The sequence below is a fragment of the Callospermophilus lateralis genome, chromosome 9 (assembly GCF_048772815.1).
Source record: "Callospermophilus lateralis isolate mCalLat2 chromosome 9, mCalLat2.hap1, whole genome shotgun sequence".
NCBI classification, from domain to species: domain Eukaryota; kingdom Metazoa; phylum Chordata; class Mammalia; order Rodentia; family Sciuridae; genus Callospermophilus; species Callospermophilus lateralis.
The window spans coordinates 25,876,777-25,901,820 of NC_135313.1; the positions used below are offsets into that span (position 1 = coordinate 25,876,777).

The window sequence follows — 25,044 nt, forward strand, 5'->3', positions numbered from 1 at the left end:
TATTTTAAATATTTTGCATAACAATAAAGATGTGCCATTTCATTAGGAATGAATTTTAAGCTTTGTTTTACTAAGCTCCAATTATAAATAGGAATGTGGATTCAGAAAAATTGATTTTATTAAAAGACATCTTTTTTTACCATTAGTAAATGAGATATTATCAGACTCTACCAACCTGAAAATATTTTTAAATAATTGTTTTATTTCAAGTTTTTGCATATTAAATCATATTGTTAAATATTTTTATATAAAGTTGCTGCAAACAACAGATAAGTAACATTTTTGAAATGTGATTTTTGTGATTTGATAGTCATAAATAGAATTGTCTAAAATACTTTACCTATAAATATGCTATTATATTCTGACTGGAAGAAAGCTGCATAAATAATTTAGGTGGTTTGCCAGAAGTCATTAAAATAATTAATGTGTGCTACGATCATGTAAAATATTGGCCTGGGAAAGTGTGATCAATTTTAAAACTATAAGCAAACAAAGGAAGAAACAAGTTGTAGGGTTATTTATTTTTCCTAGCAGCGTACATAATTTACCGAATTCCCATCACTATGCTGAGTTTTAATCATCAAATGTATTTAACTATGAGGTACTATTAATCCCACCTTCACATGCAAAAATTTAGGTTCAGGAAAATTAAGTAACTTACATGTAAAGTCACACAGCTAGCAAGCAATTAAATCTAACTTCAAAGCCCATGTTCTTACCCATTATATTGATAAGAACAAAGATAAGGCTAGACTTTGTATGCCTGAAATCAGTAAGAGATAGTAGACTTTTTTTTCCCTTGACGTACCAGGGATGAAACCCAAGTGTGCCCTACCAATGAGTTATATCCCCAACCCTTTTACGTTTTTATTTTAAGACAGGATCTCACTAAATTGCCAAGGCTGGCCTCAAACTAGCAATCCTGCTGCCTTAGCCTCCTGAGTCACTGGGATTACAGGTGTGTGCAACCATGCCTGGCAAGAAAATATGTTTGGAGGTTTATCTGGTTAGAGGTACCAAGAAATATATTAAAAAGTTGGACTTTGAAAGATGAGCAGAATTTTGAAAGGATATGTGGGAAAGAAAATGCCTAACTGGAACACAGATGAAAAATCTGATAGAGAATAGCAAGTGTTCCTACCCCTAGCATATCCCCCAAATTGCCAGGCCAATAATTATTTACCTTTATACACTTAAAATTTAAATATCATTTCTCTCAAGAAGCTTCCTTGCTATCCCCAGTATAGGATATATACAATTAATACCCTGTTTTAACCTCATTGTGTTGGACTTTATTATACCATTTATTTTTGACTTCTCATTTAATTGTAAGTTTTTAAGAGAACAGACAATGTCTCTTTATTGGTGAATCCACAGGGCCTTGAATAGTACCTGTCTGATAGTATGTGCTCAATAAATAATTGTTTAATACATAAAATTATTTATAGGAACATAGGAAGATTTCAAAGAACAATGGAGAGTAGGAACTCTTGCTTTGTGTGTTTCCTATATTTGCCTACTTCAAGGATCTAGAACAGTGATATCCAGGAGAACTTTCTATAATGATTGCAATGTTCTATATACATTTATGCTGGCCAGTATGGTATCTGCTAGATACATGTTGTTATCAGCACATGAAACATGAGTCATGCAATTAAGGAACTGAATTATTTACGGACTTATTTATTGTACCAGGGATTGAACTCAGAGGCATTTGACCAATGAGCTACATTCCCAGTCCTATTTTGCATTTTATTTAGAGACATGGTCTCACTGAGTTGCTTACATCCTGAGCCACTAGGATTACGGTGTGCCATGGTGCCCTACTTCATTTTTTTTTTTTTTTTTTGGTGGTGCCGGGCATTGAACCCAGGGCCTTAGCACATGGAAGGCAAGCACTCTACCCACTGAGCTATATCCCCAGCTCTTTATTTATTTTTATTAATTAAATTTACATAACCACATGTGGTTAATGGTTATCCAACTCTACAACACAGGACTAGACTCAGATTTACCCTGACAACAATTGATATATCTAGCATTTATACCTTGTTTTCTAATACCATTCCCCACTAAAAGGAATCAGAGATTTTTGGAGAAATGACTGATCTCTAGGGGGCAAAAAAGATAAGATTAGTCTGGCGCATCTTAATGTTATCAGAAAGCAAGAAGGTATTCAAAACAAAATGATGGAGGCATGTTGAAAGAACACAGGAGCTAGGTTGAAGAGGTTCCTCCTGGCCAAACCTCAGACTATTTGCACATCAAAATAATTAAGGGTAGTATTGAAAGAAGAGGAACTGAGAGTTCATATTAATAAGATATAGATAGGAAAGCTGACTAGATTAATGGAGAAAATTGAGGAATTTCCATATGTAGGATGCTGATAATATATGGAATGAGTGATAAAATTAGAGAACCACTTTGCAATTGTCATAGTAAAGATTGAGCAAGAATCATCAATGGAAAATAAATCAGGAGTTTGATGAGCAACAAGATATTTGCATGGGGCTGAGGTTGTAGCTCAGCAGTAGAGTACTCACCTAGCACATGCAAGGCCCAGGGTTTGATCCTCAGCACCACAAAAAATTAAATAAATAAAATAAAGGTATTGTGTCCAACTACAATTAAAAAATATTTTTTAAAAAAGGTATTTGCGTGGTCCTACAGTACACCCTACCCCAGTTTCCAGCGGACTCATAGCAACTTTATTATAGAAAACAAGCTGGGTATAAGGGGCACTCCTGCAATCCCAGCAACCAGGGAGGCTGAAGCAGAAGGATTGCAACCTGGGCCACAAAAAACAAAACCCCAAAACAGCAACTTTAAAAGGGTAGGGGATGTTGCTTAAAGGTAGACAGCCCCAGAAGCACACACAAAGAACTTGACAATACTTTGCATTATCAAAGTTGCCTATGAGAAAGATTCAGTATCATGCTGGGATCAGAAACTTCAGTTTAATTATGAGATAACATCAAATGAAGCCAAAATCAGAAACATCAAGGAACCAGGAGAAGGGAGAGCATGATGGAGACCAGGCAGAGATACACATGAGAGTTTATTTGTCAGAGCTGACAAATAAAGGCACATCCCTCCATAGTGGAGAGGGGCAACACAGGATTGAGTTCTGGGGCTTTTACGGGGCAGGCTCAGAGATTAGAGCCTGGTGGGTCCCAATGTGGGTGATTAAGGGTAGGGCTTGTATGAGGGAATGGTAATACACCCTTGGGCAGGAAAATAATGGCTGTTACTTAGGATGGCTGCCCAGATGCTAAACAAGGATCTTACATAACTGGCTGGACAGGGACACATTGGCACATGCCTATAATGTGAGCAACTAGGAAGACTGAGATAAGTCTGCAAATTTGAGGCTATCTTGGAATACTTAGCAAAACAATGTCTTACAATTTACAAAATGGGGGGGGGCATGAGCTGGGGCTACAGCTCAGTGTTAGAGTGCCCCTGGGTTTAATTTCCAGGACCACAAAAAAAAAAGAAGAAGAAGAAAAATAAAACTGGTATTTCAAAAATATCAATGGCATGAAAGCCAAGAGAGGCCAAAGAATTGTTCTAAATTAAAAGATAGAGTATAACTGAATTAATTTATGATTCAGAGCAGAATTACTTTGGGGGGAAAATAAATTCTTGAGAATTGTGAAATTGATGGATTAGACAAAAATAGCTAAGTTGAATTTCCTATGAATTAATGAATGTGATAACTTTTGCAGTTATATAAGAAAATATACCTTTCCAGGAATTATCCATTGAAATATTAAGGGTTGAAGTGGCTACCTCACATATTATATATAATAACTTGTCTTTCATGCATCTAGAATGATATTAACTATGTGTCTTCCAAGGGAGAACTGAGAAAATAATCGTTTAAATAATTTTCTATAGAAATTAACTCTCCAGTAGAATCCTGGTTGAGAAAAAGGCAATGGAGAGAGGTGGAAGTCTTCTGGTAGTAGATAGGAGATAGTAGTTGGGACTGATAATCACTGCTGTTTCAACAGCTAAGGGAAAATTGTGTAAATTTTAAAAACTTATATTAAAGACATTTATAAAATTCCTGGTTTCACCTCTAATTTTAAAGAAATTTGAATTCATCATTCCTATCCTTAGAGAAAGAAAAAGGTGAACAAATTGAAAATCAGTGCCTTTACATGGGCCAATCAGAAAATTGAGATTGCAAGACAAACTGCTACCCTGAAATATGGAGAGACAGGAAAATCAAGCACATGGCCAGGGCCAGGGCCAGGGCCAGAGCCAGGGCTGTGGCTCAGTGGTTGAGCACTTGCCTTGCATACGTGAGGCACTGGGTTCCATCCTTGGCACCACATACAAAAAATAAATAAATGAAATAAAGATACTGTATGTGTGTGTGTGTGTGTGTGTATATATATATAGAGAACAGGGCCAAGAGTTAACAACTATAAATCATTGGTAGGAACACTGAAATGATAGTTTCAACAAATTGCTTGAGGCTGAATATTGATTAGATTGAGTCTGAAAAACTCCTGGGAACAGCAGTCTCAGGTGGGCTCCAACCCTTTCATGAACTTTACCTCTATACATCCTACTAGGTTCTCCCAATAAAAAGCCAAGAAGCACCTCTAGTGGCTCTAGCATGGAAGAGAAGAGTAGCCACTGTAAAGTAAGTCTAGGACATTCTCTCATTTTCAGGGAAAAAGCCTTTATCAGAGCCTTCTGGTACTTGGAGGAAGAACATTTCTTATACTCCTACTCTTATATCCTCCTAAGGATATCCTTATATCCTCCTCTCACTTCAGAGAAATAAAAGCAGAAAATAAACATTTATTAAGGTTACAGCTCAGGGACCAGACAAATTAAAAGGCTGAGATTTAATCTTAAGATTAAAGAATGATTCCCTTCCCTCACACTAAACTTCCACACCAGCAGCACCCCAGTACAATAACTGTGGATTACAACTATAAGGTATATACTCCCTAAGGAGGAGTACTTAATGAAGTAAGAAGTGAAAAAGGAGAACAAAACAAGGATCCTAGAGGAATTTGAAATCTCTGGTACCTATAGCAATAGCTAACATTAAATACAGCCCAACTCTTAGATTAACTTCAGTTATGAAGTTAATGAAGGTTTATTTACTTCAGTTTCCTTTACATGACATATTATGTTCCTCTTCCAACAAAAATTCACAAGTCATGCTGAGAAAAACACACTCAGAAGAGTCAAAGCAATTATTAGAATCAAATTCAAATATGACAAATATGTTGGAACTGTCAGACATAAAATCTTAAATACTTATGATTAAGATGTTACAGGCTTTAATAAATGAAGTAGAAAACATGCAAGAATAGATGGGTAATATAAGCAGAGAGATGGAAACTCTTAAAAGTAATCAAAAGTTAACGCTACAGAGCTGGGGTTATGGCTCAGTGGCAGAGCGCTTGACTAGCATGTGTGAGGCACTGGGTTCAATCCTCATCATCACATAAAAATAAATAAAATAAAAGCATTGTTTCAATCTACAAATAAAAAAAATATTTTTAAAAAATTTAGAAAAACTAACCTAAATCAGACATGCTTTTAATGGGCTTATCAAGCGGTCTAGACATGGCCAAGGAAATGTTAGTATACTTAGATTTCTCAGTAGAAACTTCACAATGTGAAATGCAAAGAAAAAAACCAGAACATTACATCTAAGAATTTTGAGATAATTTCAAAATGGTAAATTGGGTGGAATACCAGAAAGGAAAAGAATGAAACAGAAAAGTATTTGAAATAAAAATGGATGAGGGCTGGGGATATAGCTCAGTTGGTAGAGTGCTTGTCTCACATGCACAAGGCCCTGGGTTCAGTTCCCAACACCACAAAAAAAAAAAAAAAAAAAAAATGATGAAAATTTTCCAAAATCAATGACAAGCACCAAACCACACATATAAGAAATTCAATCAGAAGAATGTAACAAGAAAAAAAAAAGTATACATAGACGCAACATATTCAAACTGTAGAAAGCAAAAACCAGGAGAAAATTTTGAAAAGAGCTAAGAAAAAGACTTTACTTATGAAGAGTATGAGTAAGACTAAGGCCAACTTCTTGTCAGAAACTATATAAGCAGAATAAGGAGGGAATGAAATACTTACAATGTTGAAAGATGGAAACAAAAATAATTGTTTTCTCCCAAAAGGTATGCCCCAACTCATGGTAACTTAGGAGTGTATCTTATAGATTGAACTGTGTCCCTAAGAATTTTTATGTTGAAGTCCTAAACCCTAGCACCTCAGAATGTGACCTAATATGAATAGTTTTTGCAGAGGTAATAGATGAGGTGCTCATGGTAGGCTCTAAAGCCAATATATCTGGTGTTCTTATAAAAAGGCTGAAGTTGGATACAGATAAATATGTACAGAGTGAACATCATATAAAGATGAAAGCAAGTCAGAATGATGCTTCCACAAAGTAAAGAACACCAAAAATTGGCAGTAAACACCAGAAGTTAGGAGAGAGACATGAAACAGATTCTCCTTTGTCTTCAAAAGGAATCAACTCTGATGAAACCTTAACTATGATACAGTAGATTTTTATTATTTAAGCTACTCAGTGATTACAGAAGAGCTAGCACATTGTTATAGTGAACTTTGTCAGTTAAGTGAAGGATCTTAATAAAGATAATTTAGGATTTAGGATGAGCTTTAAATCTAGTGATTCATGTGTTTATAAAAGAAAGGAAGGACAGATTGATACACAGAGAAGAAGGCTATGTGAAAATGAACACAAAATAGAGTTACGCTACCTCAAATCAGAAAATACCAGGAGCCACAGAAGCTGAATGAAGCAAGGAAGGATTCTCCCATATAACCTTCAAAGGGGATATTCTGACAACATTTCAATTGTAGGCACATGGTGTCTAAAACTGTGAGAGAATCAATTTCTGTTGCATTAAGACACTCAATTGATGGAAGTTTGCTATAGTAGTTCTAGGAAACTAATAACAGTTTGGTACCAGGAATTTAGGGTGCTGCTGTAACAAATACCTAAAATTGTGGAAGTGGCTTTGGAATTGAATAATGGGTAGAGAATGAAAGAATTTTATGGTGCATGGTAGGAAAGGCTTAGCTTCTTCTGAGAGCTCAGAAGGAAGGAAGAAGGATGAAAGACAAAACTGCTATCATTTTGGAGAAACCATGTATTTATTGGCAGGAACAGAATGTTACTAGACATTTGAATGTTAAAGGCACCTTTGTGAGATTTCCGAAGAAATTGGGGAACATATTATTGGAAACTGGAGGAATGGTGACTGTTGTTTTGAAGTTGCTTATAGTAAAATGTGAGAGAAAAGGGATAATTGAGTAAGGAACTGGTAAGTAAAAAGGAGCCAGAACATCATGAGTTGGAAAATTCTCAGTCTGCTATAAAAAATGATATAAAATGCTCTGGGAGAGACCAGAGCATGGACAAACATTTGCTGGAGATATGGGGAGTATAACTGATTGTCCTATCAAGCATCTCAGCAGAAGCTGGGAATAGAGATAAGGTTAGCCATAGAAAAATTTTTGGAGAACACTCTTGTCTAATGATATGGATCCCCTTGATATATGTGGGATCCTACAAGGTTTTTGGAGCATTTATGCCAGCAGAAATATTATCAGCTTAGATTGAAAGAGACAGAGATTAAATGAAAGATTTTCAGACCTCTAAATTTTTATAGGCAGGAAATGGACTGATAGAAATACTCAGTTTCAAATAACCCTTCAAGAAAAAAGAAGGTAAATCATAGGCCTAAATGTGAAAGAAAAGCAGTAAAACTTCTAGAAGAAAACAGGTGAAGATCTTGCTAAGTTGCGCGGACTAGCTTCAAACTTGCAAACCTCCTGCTCTAGCCTCCCAAGTTAACTGGGATTACCAGCATGCACCACCACACTTGGCTCAATAGTTTTTTAATTTTAAACTTTTTTTAATTGATGCATTGTAATTATACATAATAGTGGGATTCATTGTGACATATTTATACATGCACGTAACATAATTTGGTCAATATCATTCCCTAATACCTCCCTTTTTCTTTCCCTCCCCCCCTCCTCTCCTTCCTCCATTCTACTGGTTTCCTTTCTATTTTCATAAGATTTGTTCCACCCCCCACCCTTTCTCTGTAGTTTCCACACATGAGAGTAAATGTATGACCTTTGGCTTTCAAAGTCACTTTGTTTTGTTTAACATAATGTTAAGCAAACATAATATTCTCAAGTTCTATCCATTTTTCTGCAAATGACATAATTCTTTATGACTGAAAAAAAAAAAACTCCATTGTGTATATATACCACACTTTTACAAATCCATTCATCTGTTGATAGACACCTAGGCTGCTTCCCTTATCTGGCTATTATGAATAGTGCTGCTATATACATGTGTATGCATGTATGCTATTTTATTGTGACTTTAATTCTTTTGGATAAATAACAAGGAATGGTAGAGCTGGGTCATATGGTGGTTCTATTCCCATTTTTTTGAGAAACCTCCATAGTGTTTATACTAATTTACCTTCCCACCAACATTGTGTAAGTGTTCCTTTTCTCCTACATCTTCCCAGCATTTATTATTATTTGTATCCTTAATGATTACTGTTCTAACTGGAGTGAGATGAAATCTCAGTGTAGTTTTGATTTGTATTTCTCTGATGGCTCAAGATGTAATTTTTCATATATTTGTTGGGCTTTGTATTTCTTCTTTTGAGAAGTATCTGTTTAGCTCACGTGCCCTTTTATTGATTGTATGGTTCACTTTTCTGGTGTTAAGTTTTCTTGAGTTCTTTTTATATTCTGGATATTAATCCTCTCTTGGAAGAATAGCTGGCAAACATTTTTTTCCATTCTGTAGACTCTTCTTCCAAGTTTTTGTTTCCTTTCTCTGCAGAAGCTTTTAAATTTAATGTAATCCTATTCATTAATTATTGGTATTATTTTCTCAGTTTTAGGATTCCCATTGAGTCATTGCCTGAGTCTGTATGGTGGAGTATTAACTCTACATTTTCTTCTAGCAATTGTAAAATTTTGGTCTAATTCCTTGATCCACTTTGAATTGACTTTGTATAGGGTGCAAGATAGAGATCTAGTTTCATTATCCTACATACAGATACTCAGTTTTCCCAGCACCATTTATTAAAAACATTGTCTTTTCTCCAATGTACCTTTTTGGTGCCTTTGTCAAACAAAGTCGAGTTTCTAAGACTGGAAAACTTTAGTTCTTCTCTTCTAGTTGAATCACATCTTTTGTTATCCATTTACCCTACTGGGACACTTTATTCTTAGAGAACCTATTTTTTTTAATGCTTGGTAATGTTGCTTGATCTACATAAAGCATAAATGTATCTTTAGGTCTGAGAAAATGTATTGGCAGACATAGATAAGAGGCAAAAATATTTTCTGGAATAATACTTTAATATAATTCTTAAAATGTAAATATAGCTAATAGATTCCTTAAAGTAAAATTTCACTCACAATTAAGAATTAAGGGGGAAAAGGCTGGGCAAGGTAGTGCATGTCTGTAATCCTAGCAACTTGAGAGGCTGAGTCAGGAGGATTGAAAGTTCTAGGCCAGTCTCAGTAATTTAGTAAGACAATGTCTCAAAAAATAAAAAGGACTGGGGATGTGGCTCAGTGGTAAAGCAACTCTGGGTTCAATCCCCAGTACCAAAAGAAATTAAGGAAAAGAATGTTTCTCTGACTGTAATATGCTTCTTTAGATCCTTTTTGATACTCTGATTTCCCAATGACCATGCAATCTTAAAACCCTATACTATTGGCATCTCAGCCTTAGATGACAGGAGCCACCCTGATGAACTCCTGGCAAAGGGAGTTCTCTGCCCCATTGGAAAAGAACAGGCTTCTAGAATCCAAGGTAAGAATTCCCAATACAGTTTTCAATAGAAGTAGGATGTGATTAGGCATACAAATAGCTTATATAAGATGCTAACTGAAAAAAATAATTCTATTTAATTAGGCCAGTGGATTTATTATATTGTAGGAGTATAGTTTATAAACCTAAGTGTCAGGAAATTTATTCAATTATATTAGAGATTATTTTTTATGAACTAGACATGGCGAGCTCTTAATCACCTTCCTCTATATTGGTGGGTAGTGATAATGACAATCTCTTTCCCTATTCATATTTGCTGCCTCTAAGCAAAAATTATAATTCACTGCAATACAAATATCAGGAATATGATATAGTCATAATTTTTTTTAAAAATTGTAGTTATAGATATACAGAATGCCTTTATTTATTTTTATGTGGTGCTAAGGATCAAACTCCAGTGCCTAACACATGCTAGGCCAGTTCTCTGCTACTGAGCTGCAGCCTCAGCCCCCAGTCATAATTTTTAATTGAATGGAATTTTACTTTCAGGATCCTCACACCCCATGGTGTTTCCCTCTGCCCTGATATCTAGTGTTCTTATGTAAGCTTTCTACTTACCTATGATTTTCTTTAAGACCTTCAACTTATTATTTTTTCTTTTCTTCTCTTTGTTTATATACAAACATCATTAACTTTTTTTTTTATTAACTTGTTCTGTTACTAAGTGAACTTTTAAATCTCTGATAAACTATGTACCAACAATACTGTCACTCTGAAGAATACTCTTTGCATTTTGAGAAGGTAATCTGGTATAAATATGGAATTAAATAAAAAAATAGCCATGTAAAGACCATATAATGCTGGTTGGGAAACTTAATGCAGGAAGATTGTTTTCATTGTTCATAAATTTTATTTATATTATTTTTTTCTTCTTGATATTGGGGGTTGAACCCAAAAGCACTTTACCACTGAGCTAAATCTCTAGCCCTTTTTATTGTTTAAGATAGGGCCTTGCTAAGTTGCTTAGGGTCTTGCCAAGTTGCTGAGGCTGGCCTCAGTGTTGCAATACTGCCAAGCCTGGGTGGTGCACACCTGTACTCCCAGTGGCTGAGGAGGCTGAGGCAGGAGGATTGCAAGTTCAAAGCCAGCCTCAGCAAAGGTAAGGTGCTAAGCAACTCAGTAAGACCCTGTCTCTAAATAATACAAAATAGGGCTGGGGATGTGGCTCAGTGGTTGAATGCCCCTGAATTCAATCCCTGGTACAAAACAAAAACAAAAACAAAAAAAGTTGCTGTCTTCCTGCCTCAGCTTCCTGTGTTCATAAATTTTAGCATGTAATCCAATCCATAAGCCATTTAATATATATTTATGAAAACAGTTGTAGTAGACCTAACATATTTATAAAATGAAGTAAAGTTTAGAATTAAGAATGAATTGCCTTTATAAAATAAGCAGAACTATTCCTATATTAATTTCTATTCACTTGTGTTTTTAATATGTCTTCTATGGCAAATTTGAAAAAAATATTGTTTCTAGGTCAGTAGTCAATTTCATCATTATTATAAAAATTAGCAAATCATACTGATAGGTAGTGTAATAAAGTGATCCAGTTGTATAAATGAAGGTGTACATAATTAAAATTCCATTTTAAGGTTTTTATTTCCTTTTTAAACAGTATAATTTAGGTTTGTAGACTTTGTTTATATAAATGCAGACTACTTTTTTAAGCAAATAATACAAGAATTTTTAAGAAAAGAAATGACATGGTCTTACAGAAACTTAAGTTGCTGGTGGGAAAATAAGGCACAAATTTAGGCAAATTAAATTTTAACAATAAAGTCCCAAATAAGCTTTTCTACCTTGAGGGCAGGAAGAAGAAAAATCTGAACCAAGGTAAAAAATAATGACACTGAAATAGAAAATAGGTTAAGTACATGATAGGAGAGTTGCTTGATTAAATGAAGAAAAGGAGAGGATGTAAGGGTCACTTAGGTAATATTCTTAAAATACTGAAAAGCTAATTCTTCCTTGTCTATGCCACATCTTCTTCAGGCTCCACTTATTGGAGCATCTATTTTAGACAGCAGGAAGCAACTAAGAGTATTCCCTCACTGCAAGAGATCTATACTCCAGGAACTTTTAAGTGCTAGAGAGCAAAATTTATAGTATATACTATACTGTTTCTTTGAGAAAATATGCTTTATGTAATTGTGGACCAATCTGGAAAGCACCAAATTAAAAAGGGTCTAAACGGCATTTTCCTATAGGTAGACAGCACATTTTAGTAGTTGCATGTGTGAGTTCTAGAATATATATTGGATTGAAATCTCATTCCTACTTAATAATAATGTGTAATATTGTGCAAACTACTTACTTCCTTATTTTCTTTACCTATGAAAATGGAGCCATCTTCACATGACTACTACATTCAGCTAGAGAGTCAGCTCAGTTGGCCTCACTCAGCTAGTAGGTGATACTGGTTGTTGGCTGGGACAATTTAGTTCTCTTCCTTATAGTCTCTGATGCTGCATGAATTAAAATGGCTTCCTTCCATGACACTTCAGGACAGTGCTCCAAGATGTCAAGAAGGAAGTTAAAACCTCTTGAAGTCTAGACTCTAGAGCTCAAACATCATTTCCACTGCGTTCTGTAGGGCAAGCAAGACACTTAATCAGCCTATTTAAAGGTGATGTAGAAAAAGAAGACATCACCCCTAGAAGGGAGTTGCCCCAAAGAGGCATAAATACAGAGATGGGAGGAATTTGTACCCATTGCCATTAAGCATTCTTCCACTTAGGTTTTGTTTTGAGGTACATGGGTTACCCCAGATTAAGATATTAGCTGAATCAAACAATGGGAATGAAAAAAATATATAAGACTACCATGTTGGGGCTGGGGATATGGCTCAAGCGGTAGTGCGCTAGCCTGGCATGCGTGCGGCCCGGGTTCGATCCTCAGTACCACATACAAACAAAGATGTTGTGTCCGCTGATAACTAAAAAATAAATATTAAAAATTCTCTCTCTCTCTCTCACTCTCACTCTCTCTTAAAAAAAAAGACTACTATGTAGAGTTGTACTGATATTAAATAAGAGAATACATCTGAAAGGTACACAGCCCATTGCCTGGCATATAAGCCCTCATTAAATATGAATGATGCTGGTGGTGATTTAATTATTAGAACAGCATTGGGGAATCAGTGATGCTGGGCCTTGGTGTTAAAGTATTATTTTTTAGATTTTGACATTGTGCCTTTGAACAAGATAATTTGCAGTGGAAGAGACTGAAGAAATAGGAATCAGTTTCTCTAAAAGCTATTATAATAGACTAGATGTAAAATTAGAGTAGTAGTAGAATGAAAAGGACTGACGTAAATAAACATTTTGAAGAAGAAATAACTAATCCTAATTGATTTGACATGGTTAAAGAAAACTTTCTGAAGAGAAGAGGTAGAGAAGAAAGGCACAGTAAATCAGGGTATTGCTAAGTTCCTTTGGTAAAATGTTCCAGTCAAGTCCTATTAGTGTCACTTAGAGAGTCAGAACAGTAGAATGTGAATCAAATTTAGCTGTAAACTTCATCATCTAATATACAGTTCTATAAACTCCATTGTGGTAGATGAGTGAAAAATTTTGCCTATCTTTCAGAACACAAATAAACCCTAAGTCACAGGCTTGAAAATTGTGTGGTCTCTTAGTTGTATGTGTTTTCTCTATAACCCCTTCTTTAGGTGATGTTTTAATTGGAATAATTTGTAGTAGATTTCAGCTTACTAGAAGTTCCATTTGAGAAAGATTTTGATGTCAGGGTTTGGGGGAAGGGAGTAGTATGATTAATTACAATGTTTATTACAAATAAGTAAAAGACTTGGGTTGACATTATAACACATGTTAAAAGTATCAGTTTTATTAAATTAAAATTATTAAGTCACTTTATAAAGGAATAAGTGAACACAGTGCTTCATCACTTGCACATGCAATTTGGGAGTTACTTAGCAAATGGGAATAATGTGAGGCTGTGTGTGTGTGTGTGTGTGTGTGTGTGTGTATGTGTGTCTGTATGTTACTGAGAATCAAACCCAGGACCTTGAATGTGCTAAGCAAGTACTATATAACTGAGCTATAGTCCCAACCTAAATGGGAGTAATTCTTACTAGTTTACATACTTAATATTTTTTTAAATATTTATTTTTTAGATGTAGATGGACACAACACAATGCCTTTATTTTTACATGGTGCTGAGGATCGAACCCAGGTCCCACCCATGCTAGGTGAGCGCTCTACCCCTGAGCCACAATCCCAGCACCCTTCTTAATATTTTTACCCCTAAACTCTGTTTAAGCATTAAATTTTGTAGTGTCTTTGTTCACTTGAACATTTTAGAAAAAAAATCTCAAAGTTAATTCAGTTATTTTATTTAACCATTTAAAATATTTCTAAGCAATGAAACATTTGATTCATTATGTCATTAGAAGTTTTCATTTTTCCTCTTATTTTATTTATTTATTTATTTTTTGGTAGCCCACTACAGATTTTTTAATTGTTTCTGGCCTGTACTGTTAGTTACACTCTTCTTTTGTCTTCCCTATAGAAAGTCTGTGTACATAAGGAATGTGCATATGTGAAAAATCTTCCTCAGATTTCTTTGAAATTAAAAATGTGTTGTCCTTTTCATTACCACAGTTAAGTCCTTTTGAAGGACAAAATATTTTAATTATCTAAAACATGACAGCCAGTACCATGTCAGAATGCTGACTTTTTTTTTTTTTTTTTTTTTTTTTTGGTACCAGGGTTTGAACTCAGGGGCACTCAAGCACTGAGCCACATCCCCAGCCCTATTTTGTATTTTATTTAGAGACAGGGTCTCAAGGAGTTGCTTAGCACCTCACTTTTTGCTGAGGCCAGCTTTGAACTCATGATCCTCCTGCCTCAGCCTTACAAGCTGCTGGGATTACAGGTGTAAGTCACTATGCCTGGCCTAGAATATTGAATTTTAACAACAGAATATCTTCAGAAAAAAACACATTACAAATCTTTTAGTGTAGTATTCCATTCTTATAAGGAAAGACTTTGACTTTTTGGTGTTCTGCTGTGATTCTATTGCCGTGATGCTGTAGTGCTCTGCCAGTTATAATCCACAGTATTGCTGGTAAATCTTAAGAGAGTAATTTTTCAGCTTTATTGCTCTGATAGTATAGTTCTTAGCAGGGTTTTATGGTTACTTCTGAGTTCATTGCCTGCACAATATCAACTTTTCCCTTCCTTAAAAACAGAACCCAAATTATACTCAGAGTGGCAATGGGTTTTGCTAAAAATATACACCTTTCCATAGATGACCAGGGAAGAGAAAAGGGCAGTTTTAAATCTTTACTTTTGAAAAAATGTGTAAAATAAAATAAGTCAAACAAAATAGGTAGCATATGTAAGATGAATCAAAAAGAAATAGAAAGCTAGGAGTGTAGCTCAGTGATAGAGATTGCCTAGCATGTATGAGGACCTGAGTTCCATCCCACATTCCATTCTCCTAGCACACTGCGAGATCCTGGTTTCGATCCTCAGCACCACATAAAAAAATAAAATAAATAATTAATGGTAAAAAAAAAATAAAAAAACTGTATAGGACAATGCAAAAGGTCAAACATGTATGTCATAATTGAAAAGGAGGATGAGAGAAGAACAAGAAGGAAAAAAAGAATAGATGTTATAAGGTTGTGGGGAGGGAATTAATGTAACATTCTCAAAGAAAATGATGAAAGGTACTAACTTACCAAATACCAAATATTATTTTAAGGCAAAGGTAATTTTTTTTCTGTTTGCAGTCTCTTTTTTTAAAATCTGTGCATTATAATTATACATAATCATGGAATTTGTTGTTACTGTTTGTATATGCACATAATACACAATATAATTTGGTCTGGTTTGTTAGCACCCCTCCTCCCCTTCCCTTTCTCTGTCCCTCTGGTCTGCTTCCTCTATTCTGCTGTTCTTCCTTCTGTTTTTAAGGGATTCCACAGCACAACATTTTTTAGGAAAAGACAATCTCTTAAGTTAACTGTGCTGGGGCAGTTAATTATTCCATATGAGGTAAAGTTCAGTGGATTTCTATCCCTCATATGCAATAATATCATCCATAGGTGGAATGTAGAATTAAATATGAAAGGAAATATTAAAAGGTGTTTTACTGAGTAATGCAGAATACATTATTACCTCAGGGTAAAATATGCTTATAAATTTATAAAGTTGCAAAACTAACTTCATTAAAATGATAAACTTTTATTCAAAAAACAAAGTGAAAATCCAGCAACCATGTGGGAGAAGATATTTCTCACACACAGCCATCGTAGAATTCATAGAATATAAACTACTTGAAGAAAATGTCAAATATTTAAATATGAACAAAAGATTTGAACATACTATTTCATAAAAGAAGAATTCTATCAATACACAAATTTAAAAAGTGGCCACCTCATTGGTGACTTGAAAAGTGCAAATTAAGATAATAAAGTACTGTTTTATAACCACCATACTGGAAATTTTTTTAAATAAATTAATATCAAGTTTGGTTGGATGTAGGATAATGGGAATGCCTATGCAGTTAAGTACTGTGGGAGAGTAACTAGCATAAGCACATTGGCAATTGTTTGGCATTTTCTAGTAAAATTGAAGATAGCTGTGCTATAATTTACGGCTATGCTTTTAGAAAGATTATCTAAAAGATATCCTAGAACATTGTGTGATTTGGCTCATCAGTGTCCAGAGGTAGCACTGTTATGATAACTACAAACTAGACATAATCCAATAGTCTATCCATAATAAAATTGATAATTGTATATATTAATGTGACAATTCTGTATCACAATGTATGCAAAGCATGCAGCAAACATGGATGAATTCAATTTATATAAGTTAAAAAACAAGTGACAATAAATTTAATGCAGTTAGGGATAAACAAATATAAAATTAAGATATAAAAAACAAGTTGAGTGGGTTACAAATTAGATTATGGTTACTAACCTCTTTTAAAATGAAGGGGTTTGCAGTTAAGGCCTTTGGAACGCAGGCAGTCTGTTCATCTGTTTAGAATTACATATGATAACCTTATTTATTACATTGTGCATTTAAGGTGTTGGGGTTGGGGTACTGGAGGTTTAATACAGGGATGCTTTACCACTGAGCTACATCCCCAGCCCTCTTCATTTTTTCTTTTCAAACAGGGTCTCACTAAGTTGCTTAAAGCCTCTCTAAATTGCTGAGACTGGCCTCAAACTTGTGATCCTCCTGTTTTAGCCTCCCAAGTCACTGGGATTATAGGAGTGCACCACTATGCCTGGCTGTACATTTCTTTATCTTTTTCTTTTTCTTTCTTTCTTTCTTTCTTTTTTTTTTTTTTTGGTACCAGGGATTGAACTCAGGAGCACTTGACCACTGAGCCACATTCCCAGCCCTATTTTTTATTTTATTTAGAGACAGGGTCTCACAGAGTTGCTTAGCACTTTGCCTTTGTTGAGGCTAGCTTTGAACTCACAATCCTCCTGCCTCAGCCGAACTGAGGGATTATAGGTGTGTGCCACCATGCCCAGCTCATTTAAATCTTAAATAACTTTATGTTCTTATATATAGTTAATCATTCTAAAAGCTTAAAGTTCTCTAGATAAAAATCGCTTAAGATGTTTGAAAGCATGACTTTTTATTTAAATAATTAATGTGATTCAAAATGAAATATTTGAAAATATGTAAGTTAAGTCTTCCCCTCCTTGTTCTGCTACCCAACCCCTAGCACAGTAACTAGTGTTATTAAATATCTTTCTAGACAATTTGTATACATATATAAGTGAATTTGTGCCTACATTTTAACAACTATTATTAGCACACTATGTAAATTGTTCTCTTTCACACAGTTAATGGTACATCTTTTTTTAATATTTATTTTTTTAATTGTAGTTAGACACAATACCTTTATTTTTATGTGGTGCTGAGTATTGAACCCAGGGCCTCACACATGCTAGGTGTGTGTTCCACCAATGAACCACAACCCCAGCCCCAATGGTACATCTTTTTTTTTTTTTTTTAAAGAGAGAGAGAGAGAGAGAGAGAGAGAGAGAGAGAGAGAGAGAGAGAGAAAAGAATTTTTTAATATTTATTTTTCAGTTTTTGGTGGACACAACATCTTTATTTTATTTTATGTGGTGCTGAGGCTCGAACCCAGCGCCCCACGCATGCCAGGTGAGTATATTACCGCTTGAGCCACATCCCCAGCCCCCAATGGTACATCTTAAAGAACTTTCTTTTCCACATAAGTTTATGAAAAATTTCCTTGTTCTGATCCATAGTCAGATGCATCATCCATTGCACCATGGTCCATGATGAAGAGTTTCCTTATTCTTTTGTATAGTATTCTAATGTATAGATATTTAACCAGTCTTTTGGCAATGAATATTTTAGTTATTTACAGTTTTTGTTTTTACAAACAATGGTACATAATTATATTATGTATGAATTCATAGTTTTTAAAATATAATTTTAAAATTATTGAAGTAAGATTCATAATCCATAAAATTAAACATTTTAAAATAAACAACTCAGTGACTTTTAAGTATATTTACAAGGTTGCAGCCACCATCTCTATTCAGTTCCAAAACATTTTCATCACTCCAATGATAAACTCCTTATATATTAAGTGGTTTTTCTCCATTAACCTATATCTACAGTCCCTGGAAACTATCAAGCTCAGGATTTATCTATTTTGAATATGTCATATACATAGATTCAGATAATGTGAATCCATCCTTTTGTGACTTAGTATAATGTTTTTAAGATTCATCTAAATTGTAGATGTATCAGTGCTTCTTTCCTTTTTGTGGTAGAATAATACTCTATTGTATCTACATATACTACTAGTTTTTCATGGTAGTTTATACAAATGCAATATTTCATTCCCACCAGCAATGAAGTTTATAATTTCTCCAAAATCTTATTAACACTTTCTATTGTTGTTGTTGTTATTAGTTGACATCTAGTGGGTATGAAATTGGACCCCACGTGGTTTTGATTTGCCTTTCCCTAATGACTAATGAATGATGCTATGCATCTTTTCATGTGTTTGCTGGTTATTTATATATCTTCTTTGAAGAAATTCCTTTTCTACTCTTTTTCCCATCCTAAAAATTTATTTCTAAGTATCAAAATGCATCAGTTTGCTATGAATTAAATTTGAAGAACATAACAATTTTAAAAACAAAAGTACAGAAATGTCTGATTCTTTGATTCCACAAATATCTAGCATCCCAAAGTAACAAATAAACAAACCTTTATGCTGCACAATGAATTTGTTCCGATTTCTATAACAAACTGAATGTAATTAAATCTAGTATATAACTTCCATGGCAGTTACCAAGTAAACTATGGTTTCATGTATTGCTAGTTAAGTGACTCAAAGGGGAGATTTTTTAATACTTACATAGCTATAGTACTTACATAGCTATATATTAATTATTAACATTGTTTCTTGCTTGCTTCAAAATTTAAGGATGATCTTTTTCCTGCTCATTTCAAGGAAAAAATAAAGTGGAAAATAATAAACTTTTGAATATTTTTATGAAAAACTGGAAAAACATGTTCAGATATTTACTATAAAAAATGAACAGCTTATATGCACTATCTGTTGTGGTTTGGATATGAAGTGTCCTCAAGAAGGTCCTGTATTAATGTAGGTGTAACAAATTATTAGAGCTGTAATTTAGTCAGTAGGTTAATCCATTTGATGGATCAATAAATCTGAATGGATTACTGAGTGGTCATTGTAAGTAGCTGGGGTGTGGCTAAATTAAATGGATCACTGGGGTATATGCCTTGGGGATTATATATTTTGTTCCTGGTTCCTTCTCTCCCCCCACCCACAAGTCCTGAGAGATAAGCAGCTTTCCTTTGCTATGCCCTTCTGCTATGATGTTCTGTCTCACCTGAGGCCCAGAGAAATGAAGTCTGCTGACCATGGACCAAGACCTCTGAAACTGTGAGCCTAAAATAAACTTTTCCTTCCCTGAGTTGTTCTTGTCAGGTAATTTGGTCTATGCAATTTTTCTTGGCTAGGAAATTTAAATGCAAGAGCTCCTCCAAGACAAGAAGTCACATTCATTCCTCTCCAAATCCCTTTCTCTTCTACAAAAATAAGTTTTTCCTTTAATTGTTCATAACTGTTATGTTGGTAGATCCAAGTGACGAAAACATGGATGGCCTCTTGGTAACTAGGTGTCTTTGCCAACTTTTCAACACAAAACTTTTGAGACATATTACTTTTCATGAACTCTTCAAATGCTCCTCAAAGTAAGCACCAGGTTCCAATGATAAACCACACTAGTCATTCTTACCTCATTGTCATTCTCTTTCATAAACTTCCAAACAGGTTATTTCCTTGCTATTGAAAATGTTATTTGTATGATATTGGGAAATGATATTTCTTTGCTATTCTTCCAAGTTCACCTCCGGCATGTCATACAACGTAACCTCCAGTTCTTTATTTATCAAAGTACTCTAGCCGCTGAAGTGAAACAGCTTCATTAAAACCATCAAGGAGGGCTGGGGGCTGTAGCTCAGTGGTAAGAGTGCTTGCCTAGCATGTGTGAGGTGCTGGGTTCAATCCTCAGCACCACATAAAAATAAATAAAGGTCTAAAAAAGATAGTTGCATAATTAAAAAAACACGAACAAAAGCACCAGTTTATTGTATTCCGCAAGACATTATTCTTTCATTAAACCATATTTTCATCTTTGTTCTTGTCAGACACCAGGATATTGGGTCCTTCCAATTTTAGGTCATGTGGAATAATTTTGCCGCAAGTCTCCATGTCAACATTTTTAAGCAACATACTTCAGTGTTCTTATCTCTTATCCAGATGAGGGAATTATAAAATTCAGTATCAATATATTCTAAATTCTTAATGTTAAGGTTTTTTGTTTTTGTTTTACTTAGCACATAATTTTAGAATGCTAAAGAGAAACTGATAGGTGTAACTGTAGGTGTAACAAATTAACCTAGTCAGTAGGTTAATAAACTTGCCATGAAATAGTGCCATTGCAATAAATGACCAATGAAATGGAAGTATGAGATATGGTCTGATAATGGTTGTTGGTGAATTTCTCTGTAGAAATAGTTGCTTTTGCTTATATACTCAAAATAGCAATACAGTGGGTTCAAAACTTCATGTGAAAGCAAGAAGACCAATTCTCTTGGTTAGGCCACTATAATAAAGTCCATCTTCTACTCTGAATATTATACATAATCTTCTCAAGTCATAAAGTTTTAATGGGTTGGATGGCATCTTCAGATAATATCTTCCAGGACACATTGTTCTATGATCAATGGGTACTGTGTTAGACTGGCACAAAAAAATGAAAGTGACCAAGTGTCCACCTGAAATTTTGTTCAAAAGCAATTTGTGGGCTGACTTAACAGATGACTTCCCATTGTGATAATCTTTGAATGCTGTTCTTGGACAAAATTATTAACACCTTCCCAAGCGTACCTATTTTCTTAGTCTTCTATCAGGGTTTCCTTATCTGTAAGCCTTGAGTTCTTGGGTCTTCCTATTGATTGTTCGTTAGGATCCATTTTTTTTCCCCCAAGTCTGGTGGCAAAAGTCATATGGGTCATTTTCTGCAGGTAACATTGAAGCTGAATAGAGGCACCATTGGTTGGACTGTTACATAGTTCTCTGAAGTTGTTTCCCCTGAGATTGGCACTTTTCAGAATTTTGAATGGACTCCATGGTGGACTGCTGCCATGTTGTTGTTCTGGCTTATGATCCAGATGAATTCTTCCATGATCAATTCTTCTCTCTTAACCTGCAGGTAAAGTTTGTTGTTTCCCCCATGTGGTAGTTTGGGCATTATGATCCATATAATAGTTTTTTTTTTTTAATTTTGTTTAGTTGTAGATGGATACAATATCTTTATTTATATGTGGTGCTGAGGATGGAACCCAGTGCCTCACACTTACAAGGCAAGCACTCTATCACTGAGCCACAACCCCAGCCCCCACATAATAGTTTTGTTTGTTTAATTAGTACTAGGGATTGAACTCATAGCTGCTCTACTACTGAGCTACATCCAGAGCCCTTTTATAGTTTTTATTTATTTTTTTGTTAAAATTTTGAGACAGGGTTTTGCTAAATTACCCAGGTTGGCCTTGAACTTGTAAGCCTCCTGAGTTGCTGGGATTATAGGCATGTACCACCACACTGGCTACACAATAGATTTCTACCCTGAGGACCCTTTCTCTGTTCCCCTTGTGTTGGCATTTTCGGACTGCTGCTGTACAGGTTTTGCCCATCCAGATGGTTGCCTTTATTTTCAAAACAGAATTATTTCCAGTATTAAAGGAGTCATGGGCTAATATGCTCCTAGTTTCAGATCCCAGTTCTACAACTGGCAGAAGGAATATGTTTGTTTCATTCTAATGAAGTTAGTATGTCTTGAATGGGAAGATCTTTGATGGTGGTGCTTGTATAATTCAATGTAGAGGTGATTTCTTCAGATGCTACTTGAATACCCATGGTGGAAGCATTATCATGTGGTGCAGATGAGAATGATTCTCCATTAATAGTGTCAGTGTCAAATGTGAGTGACACTAATTTTGGAGCTAGTATGTTTTTGGGTCTGGCAGCAACCTAAGACAGAAATGGTGTATTGTCTCCATTAACTACATATGAACAAGATGAGTTTTGGATAACACTGTGGGTACATGACTTATCTATCCCATTCTTACCTTCAAGAGCCAATATGATACGTGTTCTTGGTGAAGGCTCTCTGTTATGTAAGGGATTGATAATACCAAGATAGTAAAGATTTACCCCCATTTTCTTGTAAAATATTTATGGTTTTAACTCTTTAATTTAGGTCATGGATTCATTTTTATTTTATTATTTTATTTTTTATTTATTTTGCTATATTTTGGTTGGAGACAGTTGATTTTCTTGCTCAATTACCAATCTATCAAGCACAACTGTCAATTTACTGGTTTGTACTATGCCATTCTTGTTTTCCAAGGAAAGCTTTAATTGTTCTTTCACTCTTCAGTTTTTTTAAAAAAACTATCTTTATTTATTTTTATGTGGTGCTGAGGATCAAACCCAGGGCCTTGAACATGCTAAGCGAGTACTCTACCACTGAGCCACTTCCCCAGCCCCTCTTTGCAGTTTTCTGTTATGCATTAACAGACCTTGTTTTAAAAGCACTTGCTTTTAAAGTGTGATGACTACAATTGAAATTCCAGTAGTCTGTGGGGTTACAGGTAGGGTTTGCTGTTCATCCCATTTTGAATTAGAACTAGTGGATTCTGCTGTTTTAAAATTTCCTCCATCTATAACTATTTCTGTATATTAAAAAACCAGTTCTTTTTTTTTTTCTTTTTAGTTTGGCACTAGGGACGGTTACCTATAACTGCAACCTTCCACTGTGGTTATTACTACTGTCAGACCATGGTGAAGCAGTGGCAGTATGCCAAAATTCATCCCAAACTATTATCAGAAGACATGCTTCTTCCTTTCAAGGAACTAAGTGGTGAGGAGACAGCTCCTGCCCGAAGATGCAGCAACCAGGCTGCCATGGCAGGAGGAGCACCTCCTAACAGTACGGAGCATCCTGCTGCTGCAGGTGTACTGGCAGCAACCTGCTACAGCCACTAGGAACTTTATACTGCTTTACTGACACTACCCCAGTACCACCCTAGGCACCTGCCACACCCAGATGACTACTTTTGCTTATTTTAAAGTTATTTTTTTGTTGAGTTCTTTATATATTCTCAATATTCAACCCTTATCAAATACGTGATCTGCAAATATTTTCTTCCTTTCTGTAGGCTGTCCTTATACTCTTGAGTAAATTGATGCTCAAAATTTAAAAAGATTCTGACAAACTCCAACTCATCTATTTTTTTCTTTTTTCCGCTATATTATTGGTGTTATATCAGACTCCCTTGATAATACCAAGTAAAGATTTACCTTCATTTTCTTGTAAAATATTTATGGTTTTAACTCTTTAATTTAGGTCATGGATTCATTTTTATTTTATGTGTGGTGTGCGGTAGGAATTCATTCCTTTGCTTTCTCATTGTGGACAGCCAATTGTCCTAGCACAATTTTTTCTTCTCCAATGAATGGTCTTGATGCCCCTATCAGAATCAATTTTGGGCTTATTTCTTATGCCCTCAGTTCTATCTCATTGTTCTGTGTCTACTCAGATTCCTGTAGTACACTGTTTTTTATTACTGTAGGTATGTTTTGAAAGCTGGAAATATGAGACTTTCATTATGGTGTTTCTTTTTAAATGTTACATTTCTTTTTAGTTTTTATTGGTTCTTTTAGCTATACATGACAGTAGAATTCATTTTGACATAATGATGAAAGCATGGAGTATATCTTGTTCTAATTCACTCCCCAATACTTCTCCTTCCCTTTTGCCCCCGTCCCCTGCTCTCTTCCCTCTGTTCTACTGATCTTTCTGCCACTTACCCATAGTTATTTTTTAAATTAATTTCTTGAGGATGTATACACAGTGGTGATTCACCGTGGTACATTCATATATGTACATAGGAATTTGTCAGATTCATTCCACTGTCTTTCCTTTTCCCATTCCCACTCCCTTCCCTTCATTCTCCTCTGTTCCACTGAATTTCTATTTTTTTTTTGTTTTATCTCCCCACCCCTTATTGTGGATTAGCTTCTATAAATCAGATAAAATATTTGAACTTTGGTTTTTATTGGGGGGGGGGGGACTGGCTTATTTCACTTAGCATGATAGTCTCCATATCCATTAACTTACCAGCAAATGTCATAGTCATTCATTGTATATATATAACACTTTATTTTGTGTGTGTGTGTGTGTACATATATAAACACTTCATTGTGTATTCATTCATCTATTAAAGGGCATGTAAGTTGGTTCCACAGCTTAGATAGTAAGAATTATGCTGCTATAAACATTGATATGCCTGCATTACTACATCAATATACTGCATTACTATAGTATATAGATATATACCAGTAAAAATGGTGATTCCATTCCTCTTTTTTTTTTTTTTTTAAGGAATCTCCATACTGCTTTCCAGAGTGGTTGCACCATTTTGCCATCTCACTAGTATATGAGTGTACCTTTTCCCCCATATCTTCATCAACATTTATTGTTACTTGTATTCTTAAAAATTGCTGTTCTG

The 25,044-nt window shown here is 34.9% G+C and overlaps 1 protein-coding gene and 1 pseudogene across 9 annotated transcripts in view; one reads left to right on the plus strand and one right to left on the minus strand.

The window, feature by feature from the left end:
- The window catches only part of Kansl1l (KAT8 regulatory NSL complex subunit 1 like), a 155,483-nt gene that overhangs the window by 100,806 nt on the left and 29,633 nt on the right, over nucleotides 1-25,044 (plus strand). The gene's annotated exons all lie outside the window — the stretch shown is intronic.
- On the minus strand, nucleotides 12,456-23,193 carry LOC143407176 (NEDD4-like E3 ubiquitin-protein ligase WWP1; annotated as a pseudogene).